Raw genomic sequence first — 20,567 nt, forward strand, 5'->3', positions numbered from 1 at the left:
TTGATTCAGGCTGATCATTCAACACTACCCTGTTCCTGCTTTCTCCCCCATATCCTTTGCTCCCTCAGGAGCTATATCTGACTCATTGAAAAACATTGTGTTTTTGCCTTAACCATTTTCAGTGGTATAGTATTCCACGGGCTTGCCACTTTATGGGTGAGGAAATTTCTCCTCTTCTCTGTCCTAAATGACCTATCCTGTATTCTTAAACAGTGACCTCTGGTTCTGGATTCCTCAGTTGTCAGGAACATCCTGCATTTAACTTGTCTAGTTCTGTTAGAACTTTATAGGTTTTAATCAGATCCTTTTGCACTCTCTCTCTAAGACCTTATTGAATGTAGTCCTAACTGATCCAGTCTCTCTTCCAAACTTCAGCCTTGCCATCCAGAAGTCCGTCTGGAAATCTTTGCACTCCTTCCTTAACCATCTTCAGATGAGACAAACACTGCTCACACTATGCCAGGTGTGGTTTCTTGTTGCAATTATATCAAAATATCCCTGCTCCAGTACACAAATCTTGTTATGAAGGCCAGCTTACTGGCCTCTGCATGCTTTGTTCAGTACCTACAATATGGAATTCCAACACATGGATTCACATAAATAATGACGTTCTGAAGAAAAGACACACCTGACTCAAAATTAACTCTATTTCTATCTCTACTAATGCTGTCAGATCTGCTGAGTTTCTCCAATATTATTTTGTGCCAGAGATTTGTGTAGTGTTTCTCATATTTAAGCGTTTATCAGCAATATACATTTGTACTGTGCATTTACAGTAGTGAAGTATCCTAAGGCACTTCTCAGAACCAGTGAATAGTCATGTTAATATTAATGGCGAAAGAAAGAGGAGGAAAAGCAGAGAAAAAGAGATTCAGAAGACATAACTGGTGCCTGATCTGTAGAGGTAATGGTTGAAAAGTTGACTTCCCATGGCAGAATGGAAGCATGGGCAACAATGAGGAAATCTAAGTCAGAGTGATTGGTAGCAGTGGTGATTTGAGGAAGAATCTGAAGACACAAGGTGTATTGGATTATTTTCTGGGCACAGAAGGTCATTAGACCTTGGTAAGGCCAAATACAATGGATATATTATTTACAGCTTTTTAAATTACTTTTGCATCATGAATATCCCATGGTACTCATCACTATTATTTTCACTTGTTTTGATATAAGCGGATAGAACTGAATAAAGTGCTAGTCAAATCTTCCAAATAACCATTAAACCTAAAGACCAAGTGGCAATGGTTCTATCTTTCAGTAGTGGCATTGAAGTAGGGCTTTTGAGCCTGGGCATGTCAGCTGTGTCAACCTTTTTTGTTTCTCTTCTTTATTTCTTTTTTCTCTTTTATTTTACTTACCTCTTGAAGAGCTTGGAAGCTCGCAGTGGCAACATTGGTAGTGGCAAGTAGGCCCAGTATGGCAGCAGCAACAGCGTGTATGTTTGGGTACATCAAGGCAACTTCAGCACCCACTCATGGCTGCTGTGGCAGAGGTGAGTTTGGGTTCCCAGTGGTGTCTGCGTCCAGTGCAGATACATGAAGGCAGCAGCTTGAGTTGAGCTTGGACCGGTGTGGTACCCAGCATCAGTGGCCTCTGCATTGAAGTGCAGCAAGGAGTCATAGTGGCAAGGGTGTTGGTGGAGGTATGGAAGAGCAATGACTTTCATTCCAGCAGTGGCAGTGCAGTGAAGGAACTCATGCCTGGCCATGAGGCCAGTGGCCTGTGGCGGAGCACTTAGCAAAAAGGGCTGAAAAGTAGAAGACAGAGTGTGATGGTGGAGGGTATTTTTCAGACTGGAGAACTGTGACCAGTGGAATGCCATAAGAATCTGTGTTGGGTCCACTACTTTTTGTCATTTACATAAATGATTGGGATGTGAGCATAAGAGATAGAGTTACTTTTTTTGCAAATGACACCAAAACTGGAGGTGTAGTGGACAGCGAAGAAGGTTACCTCAGATTACAACAGGAGCTTGATCAGTTGGGCCAATGGGCTGAGAAGTGGCAGATGGAGTTTAATTTAGATAAATGCGAGGTGGTGCATTTTGGGAAAGCAAATCTTAGCAGGACTTGTGCATTTAATGGTAAGGTCCCAGGAAATGTTGCTGAACAAAGAGATCTTGGAGTGCAGGTTCATAGCTCCTTGAAAGTGGGAGTCGCAGGTAAACAGGATAGTGAAGAAGGCGTTTAGTATGCTTTCCTTTATTGGCCAGAGTATTGAGTACAGGAGTTGGGAGGTCATGTTGCAGCTGTACAGGACATTGGTTAGGCCACTGTTGGTATATTGCGTGCAATTCTGGTCTCCTTCCCATCGGAAAGATGTTGTGAAACTTGAAAGGTTCAGAAAAAATTTACAAGGACGTTGCCAGGGTTGGAGGATTTGAGCTATAGGGAGAGGTTGAATAGGCTGGGGCTGTTTTCCCTGGAGTGTCGGAGGCTGACGGGTGACTTTATAGAGTTTTATAAAATCATGAGGGGCATGGATAGGATAAATAGACAAAGTATTTTCCCTGGGGTGGGGGAGTCCAGAATTAGAGGGCATTGGTTTAGAGTGACAGGGGAAAGATATAAAAGAGACCTAAAGGGCAACTTTTTCACAGGGGGTGGTACCTATATGGAATGAGCTGCCAGAGGAAGTGGTGGAGGCTGGTGTGATTGAAACATTTAAAAAAGCATCTGGATGGGTATATGAATAGGAATGGTTTGGAGGGATATGGGCCAGGTGCTGGCAGATGGGACTAGATTCGGTTGGGATATTTGGTCGGCACGGACATGGTGGACCGAAGGGTCTGTTTCCGTGCTGTACATCTCTATGACTCTATAACTGTGAAATTGAACACTTTTTTTTCTTTATAATGATAGAAGAATAAAGAAATGTTCTATTTTTGTTTGTTTTTCTATATTTAAGATGGTGCCACAGAGTGGTGACACTATACGTCACTTTTGTAACAAAATGTAATAAATAAATCAAATCAGATCAAAATCAAATCAATTTATCGGTGAAACGAATAACTGTCTTTAGTCCCCTCTATTCATTTCGAACATAGGAACCCATGTTTATTCATTCGCTCTCTTTATTTCATCCTCTTCCCCTCTTCTCTCTTTTTTGAACAGCCCACCCCACCCCACGCCACTCCATGCACACAGAGAGAGACACAAAAGCACTGCCACTTACACTTACTACTGCCAGTGCAACTAATTATAATGGCCTAATTGCTGCCTCAGTTGAGATCAGCAACTCTGTTCAGACCAGCAAATGAGCCTGTGACCTACGTGCTTTCTCTACTCTTATGAATGGAAAAAGTGCTTTTCATTGAAACAGATTCTGAGCTAGGATTGTTTTCATCACATTGACATCAAGTAGCTTGTTTTGTGTAATTCTGCAGTAGAGGATTTCTTAATTGTCCTTTGTAATTGGCATTTGAAGACGTGTAGAGGGGAAGAGAAGAGGTGTCTCAAGAAAGCTCATTTTCAATGATATGTGGATTGCCATTACTAGTCAAAGAGCTGACTGTTTTCTTAGAAAATCGAGTATAGTATGACACGACCTGGCACTTGAAGCTTTGAAAATTCATTTTCCATATTTGGAGGTTTAATAGTTTTGCTGTAATGTGTATTGAATATGGGGAAATCTTGAAGGATTCAAATATGACCAATTTATCAGTTGGTAAATAACTTTGAAATTGGTCGCTCAATAGTTTAACATTCACTGTGAAATAATTATGGTAAATTGAGTAGATGAAAGCATGGAAAACCAGAAACAGTAGATTAGAAAAATAGAGGATATATTCAACAAATATTGAAATGTTTTGGCATTGCAGTTTTACTAATGAACAATACACAATATAATATCTGGGATTTAAGAAAACTTTTGATAAGTTTTCACATCGATTATTATTGCAGGTAAAGCTAGTACAGGCATATATAGATTGAAGATAAAAAAAATTTCATGAAAATATATTAATGTGAAGAAATACAGAAATAGAGCACTCAGGCATGGTGGTGTGTCACAGTGCACTCAAGCAGTCTGAGTTCCTGTGTAGGAGTAGTTTTGAATTATGGTGGACAGTGATGGTAAAGACTGCAATGTTCCTTCCATCACACAGCTAAACCGGATTCGCTCCTGTTCTTCACATCTGACTTTGCGTGGATGGAAAGATTTTTACAGATTGGTCACCTTGTTTTGCTGCATTTTCATAATGGCAAAGGAGGCTATTCGGCCAATCATGTCTACATAGGCTTTCCAAATTTTCCTGACTTCTGCCTTTAACCTTGCATATCATTAAGTTTCAATTAACAGTCTAACTTCTTTGATTGAACATGTTCCACCACAATCTCAGGCAGTGAGCTCCAGGCCCTAACTACTTGCTGTGTGAGGTGAAAAAAAATTTTTCATTGTTGTTTTGCTTTTTTTGCATGCCACCCTTGGCCCTCCAGCCTTGGGTTGTGACTCAAACCTGGAACTTCTGGCTTAGAGGCCAGAAAGCGATCCACTGTGCCACAAGACCTCAAAGACAAATAATGAGCCATGAGAATTGATGGTCTGAACTGCGGCCTCTTGTGCTGTACTATTCTATGTTGCTGTTAGCCTTCTGGATTTGCATTTCACTAACTTTGTGAAATAATTAGATAAAGGCAGCTTTGACCAAACCTGCTTTTCCTCAAGATAAAAAAGGAAGTCCAAATAAGGGAATTTTCACACTTGATGAGAAAAGCAATTTTGGAACAAGTGGTAGCTTAATGAATACAATAGTTTAATAAATACATACCTCCTTTCATAGGATTTCAATGTTTAAGGAATTGATGCATCTGCAGCAACATCCCTCTATGGAACCTCAATCTACTATATGTACGTTACACAGGTTACTGGAGATTAACTCTTTATGCTGCCTTCTGTACAGGCAAAGATTGTGATTTCCATGTCAACTGGGTGACCTTGTTACTAGCATCTCACCTTATGTATTATAGCTTTGTATAGTTGTCCACTATAACAAAAAGCTATGGAAAGTTCTAAGGTATATTTGGTGAAGAATAGGCTATGAATAAAAAGAAATTGCATTGATTCTGCACAAATTGTTGGTCAACTCTCATATGTGCTCAGTTTTTCACGTTATTTGAAAGGATAGAAGTAACGTGGCCAGAGTTGTAGAGGACCACAGGTCTGTATTCTCGGATGGGGGGAGAGGTCAACAAGGCAGGACCTTCATGGTGCGGGAATTGAACCCATGCTGTTAGTAGCACTGTGCATCGCAAACCAGCTGTCCAGCCAGCTAGGCTAACCAGCCACGAATTGAATACAAGCTCCAAATAGAAATCATACAACAAGAAATCCTGAAAAAGACGAGCATTTCTTTCTGGCACAATGATATTTTAAATGCATGCTTGTGTCACTAGGGTTATTGAGGATCTTCGCATCAACAAATCTAGGAAGAATAACTAATTGAGGCAACTTACTTCTATACTAAACAGCCTGTAATGTTCTTCAGATGTGGATGTTGCTTCAACAGCTTTATTTATTGCTTATCTCTTATTTACTGAGGACAATTAAGAACCACCTTTGTAGTGTGGGACTAGAATTACGTTTATGCCAAACTAGATAGGGTGTAGCAGGGTCCCAGCTGAGATTTTTTGGCAATCTTGGTGTCTTTACTGCTAATTGCCAATTTTATTACGTAGGGTTTTAAATGCTGAACCTCTTGTCTGGATCACTACTGTAGAGAGTTGAATTGTATTGTCAGTAAATGATGGGGCTTGCACTTTGATAATGCCATCAGCATTCTCTGCCCATTGTAATGAGGTACATGAGAAATGTCATCACTGCTTTAATTTGGACATTAATGAAATTAAAGGAAGAACATGAGCATGCGGGTATTTTCCACAAGTTACCTAGTCTGTCAAATAAAGATCAACATGCAATCTTGTTTTGCCCACCAAAAGCCAAACAGAGAAATTATATGACAGGAATGCTGTGTTTTTGCAGTTATGGGGTGTGTCTTTGGATTAAAATGTGATATTTTACAGAAACAACCTAATATTACGGTAACTTTAGAACCTAGAGTGGCACGGTTGTACTGTTGCTTCACAAGGCCAGGGACCCAGGTTTGATTCTAGCCTTGGGTGACTGTCTCTGACTCACTTCAGAGTTGGCTTTGAAATTAGGTCAAGCTGATGAAATTTTGTTTATTTGTGTTTGCAAAATGATCTTGATTCACTTTGCAAGGTCTGTTACTCTCTGTTGGATGAAGTTAGCAGTATCACTTTGGCCTACAGGGTGATTGTTATCAGCAGTGAACGTGCTTGATCGGAAGTTAGGTTTATTATTCCACTACTTTAGATCAAGGCATTTTGAGGTTGACTAGCCATCCCCCCCAGTAAATGCTGGGTGCAATCTGTAAGGGAGGCAGTGTTCAAATCCTGCCTACTAATTGTGAGCTTAGTTCAAATTTCTTCAGTTCTTCATAATTTCCGTCCCACACACCCTCCTCTTCTCTTCACCACCAAAGGTAATTGGGCTTCAGTTTGCTTTCCAAATAATTGGGCTGAAGTTTAGACAGGGTGGTAGGCTCCTGCTTTCCTGTGTAACTGCCTGTATTTCATTGACTCAACCTGGAACTATTTAATAGGCATTGAACCTTTTAATTATCATAGGGCAGAGCTTTTGTTCCAGCTGAAAGGATCCCACCCCTGAGAGCTTACTGCTCAGTCAAATGGCACTGGTAGATGTGACTCCTCTTGGGATGACAATGAGCCTCCGGATAGGAGAGGAGCCAGAAGCTCAGAACGAGTGTCTAGGTCTCACAGGGACTAGACTGGCCTAGTGACACCCAAATGGTATTACCTTGTCACCAACATTTACTGAGCAGATTAGACCACAATGACATGGCAAGTTCCTACTGCCAGAAATATCACAGGAAGAAGAACCCCTTAAGAGGTTGTTAATTGGCTACTTAAGGCCTCAGTTGGCCCACAGTGAATGAGTGACCGAATCTTCTACTATTTTGTTCAGGTATCGTTGATACTTAAAATTGAGACTTATTCTCAGTTTGTGCGATGTCATGTGCTTTTATGAAGACCCAAACTCTGAGAGTAGTACTGTTAAGTTATAAAGCTTCCCACCTTTTTTTTCCCCAGTACTGTAATATTGTAATTTGCTTGGATGTTTGGGTGAATGAATCATCTTGTGTAAGGCATCTTGCAGCTTTATAACTCAGAATTGGACAGTCAGTTCATTGCACTGCATGTTATATTGTTGTTTTCCCCCCTCATTCCCAACCCTGCTGAAGCAAACGCTCAGAGATACAGTAGTTTTACCTCCTTCATCTTTATTCCGGGCCCTGGAGGGAGAGAGAATGATTGCCCATATGCACAGAGATATGAGTTCATAGTCTTCTCTGGAAGTGCAGTTTCTTAATGAATTATATAGTCATTTTACAGGGAAGAGCATCCAGATAAGGCAATATACATATTGATTGGGTGACCATTACAATCAGCAAGGGTCAATAGTAAAGATTAAGCCATCTGCTGTTGCACATTGAATAACTGGCTTCACATAATGAATACTTTCCACCTTGTTAAACTGACCTCACATACTGAATGCCACCTCATCTTGTTAAGTGGCTGTACATAATGAATGCTTTCCACCTTGTTAACTCATTACCCTTGCCTCCAGCACCCCATTGTTAACTATAAGTTCTTATCTAATCTGAGTCATGCTCAGCTGAACCTCTTGTTTCACAAAACTTAGAACTTAACTCTTTGCCCGTCTGCTTATACCCTATATACATTCTCAGTTAGATGGTTTGCCTTGAATCCTATGCTAAGTTTTCATAGCTCATATTTGTCCATCATATATGAACAATTTGATTGAGATGACCACTGTCATATGCTGGCATATCCTTGGAATTTCATTTGTGGAGGAGCTGTGATGTCTTGGCTAGTACAGATCCTATTGAGTATGGACCACTGTTAACAAAGTGATTTTTAAAAAAGAGGAAAAATCATTTCCTGATATTGTAACCTTCATCTCTCTTAGAATAGAGCTTTGTACACAGCAATGAAAATATCCATGACACTAATTGATTGATTTTTGTTTCAATAGAACAATAGAAAATATTTCTAGTTAGTAGCTCCATGGATAACAATGATGGAGAAGATCCATAAAACAAATGTAGCTCCTGTATAATGTGAAAACTCTCAAAAAGTGATGGCTTCTATTTATTGTTGTCCTGTCTGCTGACAAGTTATTGATATGGGTATGGATGTTGCTTGTTCTATGAAGGGCAATTGGATTGTTTTGGGTGCAAAATAGTATTGAACTAGTTGGATAGTAGTCGGCTGAGGTTGTGTGAAATGGGGAAGAAATTAATACCTTGATCGAAGTATTTTAGGGTTCTTTATCAAATGGATGAGTAGGCTGAAAATGGCAGATGGAGTTCAATTTTGGATAAATGCAAGGTATTGCATTTTGATACAACAGACAGGGGGAGAGCGTTTACACAATTAATGGTAGGGCCTTGAGTCGTGCTGTACAACAGAGACCTAGGGGTTCAGGTCCATAATTCTTTGACGTTTCTGTCACAATAGACATTAAAAAGGTATTTAGCACACCTGCCTTCATTGTTCACTCCTTTTGAGTATGGGAGTTGAGAAGTCCTGTTGAGGTTGTACAGGGCATTGGTGAGGCCTCTTCTGGAGTACTCTGTCCTGTTCTGCTCATCCTGTTATAAGAAGGATATTATTAAGGTAGAGAGGGCTCAGAATAGCTTTACCAGGATGCTGTGGGTGTAGAAGGTTTGAGTCATAAAGAAAGGTTGGGATGTTTTTCACTGGTTGAGTTTGAGAGATGACTTTATCGAAGTTTATAAAATCATGAGGGATATAGGTAAGGTTAATAGTACTTGTCTTTTCCCTAAGATTGGGAATTTCAAAACTGGGGGCATATTGTTAAGGTGAGAGGAGAGAGATTTTTAACAAGACATGAGGGGCAATTTTTTTAGAGAGTGTGCTTCGAGGGTGAAATAAACTTCCTAAGTAAATGTTACAATGTTTTAAAAGCTAAGTACATGAATGGGAAAGATTTGGAGGAATATGGGCCAGGAGCAATCGAGTGGGACTCGTTTGGTTTGGGATTATGTTTGGCGTGGACTGGTTGGACCAAAGGGTCTGTTTCCATGCTGTATGCCGATTGGATGAGAGCACTGCTGGCATGTCAGCATTTGTCCATGCCTAATACACTGGAAAAGGAGATGATGAGTAGCGGCTTTGAATTGCTGCAATCTGTTTGTTGTAGCTGCACCAACAGCTACTCTAGGTAGGAAATTTCTGGGGTTTTTTTGGCCAAGTTTTCCACTTTTCATTTCTCTTTCCTGCCAACCAACTTCTGGATCAAGACTTAACTAACACTACAAGTAGTTTTTTGCATACATTTACGTAATGCTTTGTGCCTGCTTTATATTCCTTAAGGTACCACTGAGATCAGCTATAGCATAAAACATTATTCTGTCTTAACAATGTGGCATAGTGACCTGCTTCAGATCAAGGAACCTGTGTTTATTTAAATTGTAAATGCTATGCTCGGCACCAGCAATAACACAGATCGTTGACCATTTAGACCATTAATTCTTAGTCTGTCAGTTAAGTAAATCAACCTCAGAATGTTGTGTTGTTCTTGTGCAATTAACAAGTAACTGTAAGATATCAATTTGAAATTCACTTTCTCACTGGTTGCAGTCCTAAATATTTGGAGCTTGCAATTCATAGAAAGGACCTACATGTACATATATCTGTGAAAATGGACAGTGATAATAAAGCTTCTGGCTTAAGATGCTAACAAATGGAGACTTGAAGCAATTTTGAAGACCTGTATAATGTACCTGCTTGAAAGGTTATGTGATCGCTGTGTCCTGGCCTTTCCTCACATCATCCATTCAGCGTTTTCTCTGCAACTTGTGTTCAAAGTTCTCTAACTCAGGCCACATTACTGTGGAATCATTTAAATTACAGAACCAAATGTTGCCATTCAGCCCATCATGTTTGTGCCAGCTCTTTGAAAGAGCAGTCTAATTAGCCCCACCACGATTTTGTAAGTTTTTATTTTCCACTTAGTGTGATGGCCTGCTCTTAGTGTGAAGTTAATGAATGTCCTGCTTTCTTTTCTTCTCAATGTATTTTAAGCAATGTGTCACACCAAAGTGTGGTTTAAAAGAAGAACTGGGTTCAGATACTTAAATTATCAGGAGAGAATAGTTATTAACCTGAATTACCCTTTGACCTGTTACTCTCTCCTGACATATTCTAGTCAGTTTCTTTATTGTTACACTCCCATTGCCTAAATGTTCTTCTGGTAGATTTCCAGTTAGACTTTGTGGTGAACTATTCAATAAATTAAACCAAATCGTACATCTTTTAACAAATTGCAAAAACCCATCTTAGCAAAAATACTTAATGGTAAGCACTGGAGACTCAAGTATTGAGCATTTTTCATACTATTAAAATATAGATTTCACATTGTACTAAATCAGTACTCTTGATTGGAATGTGCTGGCCCAGGCAAGTTATCAGAACTTGCATATACACATCATACTGGAGTAGTTCCAGACCTGGTACACAAAGTCTGCAGAGGAGTGCACCCTCAGGAATTAGTGAATAATCAGATAACTGGATAGGAAAAGTCTAAAGTTCGATCATCTGACTGTAGTCTGGTAGCTAATTTCAGATATGGGAAATACTAGGAGTGTTATAACAGGTGCCCATGCTCCATAAACTGCCTTGTGTAAGGAGTACTGTGTTTGGAGTCAGGGAGAAAATAGCCAGCACAGGGTCTTGCTGTCTGGTGACCTTGCTAAAAGTGCACAGCTGAAGGCCAAAATCAGTCAGTCTTCATATTTGACTAAGTAGGCTCATTGTCTGGACTATTTCAGGAAGAATGATCATTAGGCAAAGGCCAGAGGGTACAATAAGATCTTGTAGAATTATATCCCAGGATTTTTGAAAGCGAGGGAATTGAAGATTTGGGAAAGAAACGTGATGAATTCTAGTTTCTCATGACTTTGTTTATGTTCCTCTGCCTGACCTACTGTGCTTTTTCCAGTGCCACGCTTTTCGAATCTGACTCTCCAGCATCTGTAGTCCTCATTTACTCCATGGAGTGTGATGGTGAAGAGACCATGTTAAACCTATTGCACCACAATATGACCTTTTGACTCAATACTTTAAGAAAAGCATGTGGTATTTGCATAGCATGCCAATTAAGTAAAAAGAAATGTTTTGTTTTTGCATAGTTTTTCATTGTAGCTGATTTTTATCCATATGATGTTCTAGACTGAGGCTATTTTTCCTCTACCTTCTTCCCTATCACCACCTTTCACCAGTGGTTTGACTGCATTTGGTGTGATGTCACACTAGACTACCTCAGTTGGTTTACAATACAGAGTGATGCCAACAACATGGATTCATTCCTGCAGCAGATGAGATTACCATGAAGAACCCTCCTTCTCAACCTCTACAATGCTTCCAGTGTAACTATATTCCTCCTTAAGTAAGGAGGCATGAACTGTCGGCTAGTCTCCAGGTCCAGTTTCCACAATGCAATGTATAATTATAGCACAGTGGTGCGACAGCAGCACAGAGTATACTTTTATTCTGTAAGTCCATTGGACTTCGTTGCAATGTTCTATTTGCCTTTGGACTTACTTGTACCTGCATACTGTTTTTTGTGATTCACATACAAGGGCATCCAGATCACTCTGAACTGCAGCATTCTCTGTTTAAGTGACATTCTCTTTTTCTGCCTTGTGAATAACCTTATTTTCCCACATTATATTCTACCAATTTTTTTTTTGTTCATTTAACCTATATACAATAGCTCAGTTGGCTGGATAGGAGAAAGTGAGGACTGCAGATGCTGGAGATCAGAGTCAAAAAATGTGGCGCTAGGAAAGCACAGCCGGCCAGGCAGCATCTGAGGAGCAGGAGAGTCGACATTTCGAGCGTAAGCTCATGGCTGTTTTGCAATGGAGAGAAGCCAACAACCTGGGTTCAATTCCCACACCGGCTGAGATTACCTTGAATGTGCCGCCTCCTGAATCTTACTCTTCGACTGAGGTGTGGTGACACACCAGTCTTCTCTCTTTAATTGGAGCTCTGAAAGCTAGTGCTTCCAAATAAACCCGTTGGACTATAACCTCGTGTTATGTGATTTTTAACTCTCATGGGAGCAGCTCTGTGGTCCTCTGGTACCATGGTAACTTTGCCAGCAATATATGTTATTGTCTCATATGATCTGTAGGAATATCTGAGACTAAGTTGAGTGATGAAACAGGTGTTGGATATATTAGTTGTAGGTTAATAGTATCATGGGTTATATCAAAGCCTGGCGCAAAATATTAAGATGATAGCCTAGGCCCCAACTTTTTCTTACTTTTAGAACATAGAACATAGAACAAACATAGCACAGAACAGGCCCTTCGGCCCACAATGTTGTGCCGAACATTTGTCCTAGCTTAAGCACCCATCCATGTCCCTATCCAATTGCCGCTTAAAGGTTGCCAATGATTCTAACTCTGCCACTCCCACAGGCAGCGCATTCCATGCCCCCACCATTCTCTGGGTAAAGAACCTACCCCTGACATCCCCCCCTATACCTTCCACCCTTCACCTTAAATTTATGTCCCCTTATAACACACTGTTGTACCTGGGGGAAAAGTTTCTGACTGTCTACTCTATCTATTCCTCTGATCATCTTATAAACCTCTATCAAGTCACCCCTCATCCTTCACCGTTTCAATGAGAAAAGGCCTAGCACTCTCAACCTATCCTCGTACGACCTATTCTCCATTCCAGGCAACATCCTGGTTAATCTCCTCTACACCCTCTCCAAAGCTTCCACATCTTTCCTAAAGTGAGGCGACTAGAAATGCACACAGTACTCCAAATGTGGCCTGACCAAGGTCCTGTACAGATGCAACATCACTTCATGACTCTTGAATTCAATCCCTCTGCTAATGAATGCTAATACACCATAGGCCTTCCCTCAAGCTCTATCCACCTGAGTGCAACTTTCAAAGATCTACGAACATAGACCCCAAGATCCCTCTGCTCCTCCACCTTACTAAGAACCCTATCATTAACCCTGTATTCCGCATTCTTATTTGTCCTTCCAAAATGGACAACCTCACACTTGACAGGGTTGAACTCCATCTGCCACTCCTCAGCCCAGCTCTGCATCATATCTAAGTCCCTTTGCAGCTGACAACAGCCCTCCTCACTATCCACAACTCCACCAATCTTCGTATCGTCTGCAAATTTACTGACCCACCCTTCGATTCCCTCTTCCAAGTCATTAATAAAAATTACAAACAGCAGAGGACCCAGAACTGATCCCTGCAGAACTCCACTTGTAACTGGGCTCCAGGCTGAATATTTACCATCTACCACCACTCTCTGACTTCGACCGGTTAGCCAGTTTTAGTTTAAAGGCAAGTGTACGGCATTGTGTTCTAGATGCAATTTGATTGGTCTAACTACAAACTTGAAGCAAAACACACTTTATTCTTACTGTCTCACATACAATTCCAGCAGCTAGAAGAGAACCCAAACTTTTAGCTGTAACAGAGGGAGGAATAACAGCTTCCACATCTAGTTTCATGACCCCCAGCAATGACTGAAAATTAGCTAAAATCCTGGTTTTGTGGGAGCTTGACCACCACCCCCTCATACTGTTTCTATTGTTTGAACTTTTTAAAAAGCCCAAGGCCCCTCAAGCCATTTATTTAATTGGCTTGGAACAGAAAATTCCTGATGAAGGGCTTGTGCCTGAAACGTCAGTTCTCCTGCTTGGATGCTGCCTGACTTGCTGTGCTTTACCAGTATCACACTCTTGATTCTGATCTCCAGCATCTGCAGCCTTCTCCTTCTTCCACTTGGCACCTCTGTCTCAACCTCTCTCCATTTAAAAAGCAAAGGTCAAAATACATATCTTAAAGCAAAAGTATCATCAGAATAGGATATGAGTGGGCCCCCTTGTAGCTCAGTGGTCACGTCCCTACCCCTGGACTGGGCAGCCCTGGTTCAAGCTCCACCTGCTCCAGAGGTGTCCAATAACATCTCTGAACAGTTTGATTAGAAAGTAAGAGTTGGTGATTTTTTTTAGAAAAACAGACATAGAAGTAGGTTTGTGGACCTGTCTATCCTGGGCTGGGCTGGGACTAGCCTATGTACACCACAAATGGTGGCTCTATTTTGGTGTTCAACAATAAATTATATTCCTTTTGGGAAAAAAAAAAGAGAGGGTGTGAGTTGTTTGGATAAACATGTGGAGCTAGTAATCAGTGGAGTGAGTGTTTCATGGAATGTGGTCAATGTAAATAAATCTCAAGGTAACTGAAAGAATGCTACCTGGACACTCTCTTTTTAAATAGTTCTTCCTAGTGTATAACTACTACACAGCTCTTTGCAGGTTCTTTGTACCCTCCTCACAATTTGTTTTTCTATATGGCTTTGCCATCAGAATATTTGGCTACAATATAGTTACCCCTTAATCCAAGTTATTAATTTAGATCATAAATAGTTGTGGCTGCGCACCCCTACCTCAACTGAGCAGCACTGCAGTGGTTGCAGTTTGCTAAACTGAAAATGACACATTTATCCTAACTTTTTTACTAGTTAATCCCTCTTTCCCTGTTTGTTTTCTTGTGTAGTAAGACCATAAGACATAGGAGCAGAAATTAGACCATTCTGCCAATAGAGTCTGTTCCACCATTCAATCATGGCTGAGGAGTCTTTCAAGCCCATTCTCCCTCTTTCGCTCCATAACCCTTTGTCCCTTTGATACTCAAGAATCTATCTATCTATGTGTTAAACATACTGAATGAGCTTGCCTCCACAGCCTTCTGTGGTAATCAACTCCATAGATTCCCCACACTCTGACTGACTGAAGAAGTTTCTCCTTATCTCCATTCTAAAATGTCTTCCCTTTACTCTAAGGCTGTGGCCTCTGGTCCTAGTCTGTCCTACCAATGGAAACATCTTCTCAATATCCACTCTGTCCAGGCCATTCAGTATTATATATGTTTCAATTAGACCCCTCCTCATCCTTCTGAACTCCATCAAGTAAAGACTCAGAATCCTCAAATGTTCCTCATATCGTTAAGCTTTTCATTCCTGGGACCATTTTTGTGAAGCTCCTCTGAACATGCTCCAAGACCAGTATATCCTTCCTGAGATATGGAGTCCAAAACTGCGCACAATACTCCAAATGTGGTCTGACCAGAGCAGTATAGAGCCTCCGAAGTACATCCCTGCTTTTATGTTACATTATAGTAACATTTTATCTTTAACGTTTGATATAGTAACATCAAATCCACTTACTGGTTCCCTCTATATTCACCTTGCTTGCTTCACCTCTTGAAGACTAGCTGCCCTTTTGTTTTCCGTCTGTCGTCTCCCTCCTTTCTTGACAGCGGTTGATATATTTAAATCCAAATTTTCTTGGACCTTTTCAGAAGTTGGGAAATATTGAAAGATTGCAATTAATGTACCAACTATTTTGCAGTAACTTCTTTAAGACTTTATGATGCAAATGCTCATGTTGAGGGTTTATTTGGTGAAATCAACTTATTTTCTGTTGTTAAGGTCTGTGGCCTTATGTGAATATATCTCAATGACTTACTGCCCTGTTAATTAACTAAAAAGTACACATCTATCAAGCCAGGTTTCATTATGGGATATGACTTGTTCAGCTGTACTATCAATTAGGATCTGAACTTGTAGGAGTTTTCACTGTCTGATCTTGTATTTCTGGCTAATTTTCTCTCATCCATTGTACTCCAGTTTCTCTTTTGTTTAGTCATCCTTTGTATTCTAAGTTTTAAAATCTTTTTGAAGTGGTAATAGACTTTATGACAATGTATATCTTTATTTTCAATTTAAAGCTGTCATTAACTTTCTCATTTAGCCATGGCTCATGCATCCTTCTCAAGTTTTTTTTTCTGTCAATGGAATGAATGCATTTTTGTTGCAATTTATGCCTGTGCTCTGTTAACATCCCCAAAGATCCTGACTTAGTGTATGAGTTTAGGCAATGCGAGTTGGCTACTTATGTAGAACATCACAGCACAGCTCAGTTCTGCCCTTGCCTCGTGTCTTAGATGTGCGCACAGATTATGATTGATCATAACTGGGAGTGTTGGTTGTTTTCCTCAATTCTAACCTGCCCAACCCTGTGCAGCTTAGATCAGGTTGTTCAGAACAAGGATCGACCAGAAAGCAAGAATGGCCTTAAAGTAGTCTATTATTTTAAGTGGAAGTTAGAAGACTTTGAATAAATTTGAAAACTTAAGCACATTGTTGTAGTGTGGGGTCTAAACATAATTTTCTTTATCTCCCTTTCCCTATCTCCCCACTTCCCCTTGCATGCTAGAGGCTGGGTGATTTTTCTTGAATATTAATGAAAGTCAATAATAAATGATCTCTATTGGCATCCCAACCTTGTATGAACTTATTCCACGGCAACCTTTCAGATGTAATGTGTGTCATTATGCTTGAATAACTTTTGTTGAATTGGCACCATTGTCTATGTCCAGTGCCTCAGAAATCCTGGCAAGACACAGTACTACAGCTGCCCAGTTCAGCCAGCCGGTTTGAAAACAATGTCTTGTTCTGGTAGCACCAAGCATTCTCGTCTGATTCTTTAACTGATGACATTTCTTGTCTCATTGTTTTTAAAAAAGATAGCTCTTTTACCAGTCGTAGCTCTTTTCTCCAAGTCTTTGAAGGAGAAGTTGGATTATGATTTACCATAAAGCAGATTATTCCAGGCAGATTCCAGTGATGTGGAATTGTGGGTTACCTGTAAAGATTTTGAGCAGTGTTTTGATGCAGATCTTCTGAGTTTAAATCGCTATATACCATAATTTGTTTCTCATTGTTCAAAATGAAACAGAAAATAGCTCTTCGGCAAAGGAACTTGCTGGACAGCTTAAGTGGTGATTGAGCTGCAGGTTTTGGAGTGTTCTGCCTCACTGAAATCACATAAATTGTACTTCGCAGCCTGTTGAATTTAATACAATCCATTTGTCAAATGTTTTTGATCAAGCAAGGCAGATCTATTGAGGAATTATTCTGGAAGTAGAACCCTGCAATTACCTCAGCTGTAATTTATTTAACAGAGATATGATATCTTTTAACATATCTTTTACGGTCACCCAAAAAGGCAGATTGGGCTGGTGTGGGGATATGGTGGGAAGGGCGGTAGGGCACCTCTACTTAACATTTAATTTTAAACACACACCACTGACAGTGTGACAGTCTCCCAGCACTGACTGGCGTATTGGCTACAGTTTTTTTGAGAGTAACCACAGCATCACTTCTGTCATTTTAAGCTTTGATGTCAACTGACTCCTACCTGAAAAATGTTCTTCACAGCTCAGACTGTGGGCATTGGGCACTGATTTCTTCCAATTTGTAACCAAATCTTTCTCAAGAATGACACTGTTCTTTTCCCTGGCTGTCTTTTATGTCTGGTTTGTAGTGGGCAAGTTTCTTCAAAACTCTACCTAATTTGACATTAATTTTCAATCCCAAGTCCCTTCATCTGTTAAGGTTGGTGCCCCATTCTCTGAACATAAAAGTTTCATTGCAGATCTGATTTAGTGTACACGCTATTGCCATGTGACATATACCTTTATCTATTGCTATATTGCAAAGCATGCCAGAGTGTCCTGAGGATGTTGCTGAAAGGCTAGGTGGTCTGCCACGTCTTCATATGATTGTGCAATTACAGAACCTGGAATTATATGTTTATAATTCATTCTTCAACCCTGTTTCTTTCTGACTGAATTGGCTTTTTTAAAGGTAAACATTTTGAGGTTGATTGCAACTTCAGGTAACCCACATTCTGTGTATTGAAATAAATGGTATTAGTTAGCGATTAACAAAAGGGTAGTAAATTAACTTTTATCAGAACTGTGAATCTGCTGCTTTCCATGGTTTCTCATAGATATCAGAAGCTTGTACCATTTGAGTTATTGTCAGTTTTTGTGTTCCTCCAGGCAGGTGGTTTCCATTTTGGCGGTGTTTAAAAAGAAATTGGGGAGCAAATGATTGTGGACGAGCTAATCTTTATCAGGTGCTAGGTATCACACAGGATGTCGCCTGAATGATTTCTACTCTCATAGTTTGGTTCTGTAATTGTCACATCACATGCTCAATCTTCATACTCAAGAAGGAAATGTTTTGACCATAGTTTGCAGATGCCTTTTTAACTTTATTTGAAAAACCTGTGGCAGTGTTTTAATTACAGTGCATTCAGTCAGCTACAATTAACTATTTATTCAACACAACTTAATTTGAACTGTTGAATGTTCTGACTTGTCTTCGCACTAAATTGCATTTCTAATTTGCATTACCAAACTTGAGCATTTTTCATACAGAAGTCAGGTATGAATTATCAGGTACCACATATAAATTGATGGTGTCATAATTGGCAGTTGGTCACTTTTTAATATTCTGAAATAATGTTGAAAGACTCATGCCCATAACATTAAAGCAAGATACAAAAGATAAAATGGAAAATCAGAGTGCGGTGGTTACATGCTGCAAAGCTTAAACTTCCTACCCTTTAGGGTTGAGGGAGGAAAGAAAACTGAAGGAGTATTGTTAAATTAATGAGATGTAGCTGATACTATACACGCAGTCAGCTGCCTGAGCAAATCCTCAAAAAAAAGGCATCAGCAAAAGATGCACTGTTTTATTGGCATTGCGAGCTCCTACTGGATTTGTCCACTCGACTACTGTTTAACATTTGTTGAATCAGGTATGAATGTATTGGAAGGGATTGAAGTCATGTGCATTATCAAAAACAAAATGTAAAACCACTTCAAGCGAACTGAGCAATGACAGTTTTAAGTTTTAGGGCAAAAATAAGTTAGAATACAATGATGAGTAATTGGTTTTCAATTCAGTGCGGTGATAAGTTGTGGAGAAATTTTTAATTCACTAGAACTCTGTCGTACTTGTATGTACTTTAGGTGGGTTAGCCATGGTAAACGCAGGGTTATAGGGATGGGATGGGGGTCTGGGTCTGACTGGAATGCTCTTTGGAAGGTCAGTGCGGACTCAATGGGCTGAATGGCCTTCTGCACTGTAGGGACTCTGTGATACTTAAAACAAAACCAAAGTGCCAAAGAAACTCAGTAGTCTGGCAGCTTCTGTGGAGGGACAAACAGCGTTAGCAGTTTGAGTCCAATATGACTCTCGATTTGCTTGACTTGTTTCTCACTGGGTAGATGCTGTCAGACCTAGTTTGTTTTATTTCAGACCTCCAACATCTGCACAACTTGGCTTTTATTTTATGGAAAGTACTTGAAATTATAAATGTGTCAGCATTACCAGGACTGTATATGAAAAGGTGGTTTGAAAGATTAGTTTGACCTATTTTCCCTTCTGTCCAAAAAAAGTTACCAGTTTTTTCCCTTGAAGCTTGCTTTAAATGAATCAACAGTGTAATAAATATTCTTTATTTAGAGTGAACCTGAAACCTTCAGACGTGTTTTGTAATCGTCCCTGAAATGCTTGCATTCTGAGTATTCATCACTGCAAGTTTTGTCAGGTAGCTATCAGACTTGTAATGCATTTATTTCTGTCAACAATGTCTCAACTTGCCTGTCAGAATGCTGAGTGTTGGATTCTGCATTCCTCTTTACAGTGATGTTTCCTCACTCTTAAATGTTTGCAAAAGCAACTACAGTAAATTGACTCAGGCACACAACAACCTGTACCATTCAGATCCGACAGTCCTGTGTCTAGTTCTTAGACCAGGTAATCAGTGTTGGCAATGTTAGCATGGGGTGGGGTTGGCTGCTATGTTTGTTCTTGACAGCCTGGGGAAAAGAACAAAAACAGCCACGGTGTCCCTGATCATAATCCAGTGATCATGTTCATTCATAAAACCTCCCAACCACTGCCACATGTGGATTCAGCCATTTTTTTTCAGCCCTCACATGAACTATGTAATGAGCATGCGAGTTGCTGGCATCTGTTAAAAGTTTGACAGTTTGAAGTCAACACATGGAGGGGGGGGAAATTAGGGTAGAGCAGAATTAACTAAATTTCCTCTTTGCTTCTGGGACTCTGAGTAACAGGGTTTATTTGTTTTTATTGTGGATGATGCTGGCAGGTTACATTTATTGTTCATCCCTGGTGCAAATGTTTGATGTTTTCACACCTGTCTTCCCAACTAAGCTACTTAAAGGCCTTGAGAGGAGTCAGGCAGGATGTGGTCTCCAGTTTCAACTGCCTGTAATGGCATTCTTTTTTTCAGTTGCTAGTTTGTGTAAATATTTTGCACAGTGATTCAAAATTTTATGATCAAGATTTCTCATTGCAATGCTAATTCAGCAGCTAAACATTTTTATCCTTTTTTTAAAAAAAGGACCTGTGTTCATGAAGTGTCTGACACCACCTCATGATATCTCCTAATGGCTTTACAACTAATAAAGTATTTTCAAGATGTCATTATTGTAAGTTAGAAAAAGTTGCTGCTGTATGTGCACAGCAAGCCTTTGTAGCCAG

At 40.0% G+C, this 20,567-nt stretch overlaps 1 protein-coding gene across 4 annotated transcripts in view; it reads left to right on the forward strand.

The window, feature by feature from the left end:
• The window catches only part of map3k21 (mitogen-activated protein kinase kinase kinase 21), a 93,747-nt gene that overhangs the window by 32,287 nt on the left and 40,893 nt on the right, over positions 1 to 20,567 (forward strand). The gene's annotated exons all lie outside the window — the stretch shown is intronic.

The sequence above is a fragment of the Chiloscyllium punctatum genome, chromosome 11 (genome assembly GCF_047496795.1).
Source record: "Chiloscyllium punctatum isolate Juve2018m chromosome 11, sChiPun1.3, whole genome shotgun sequence".
NCBI classification, from domain to species: domain Eukaryota; kingdom Metazoa; phylum Chordata; class Chondrichthyes; order Orectolobiformes; family Hemiscylliidae; genus Chiloscyllium; species Chiloscyllium punctatum.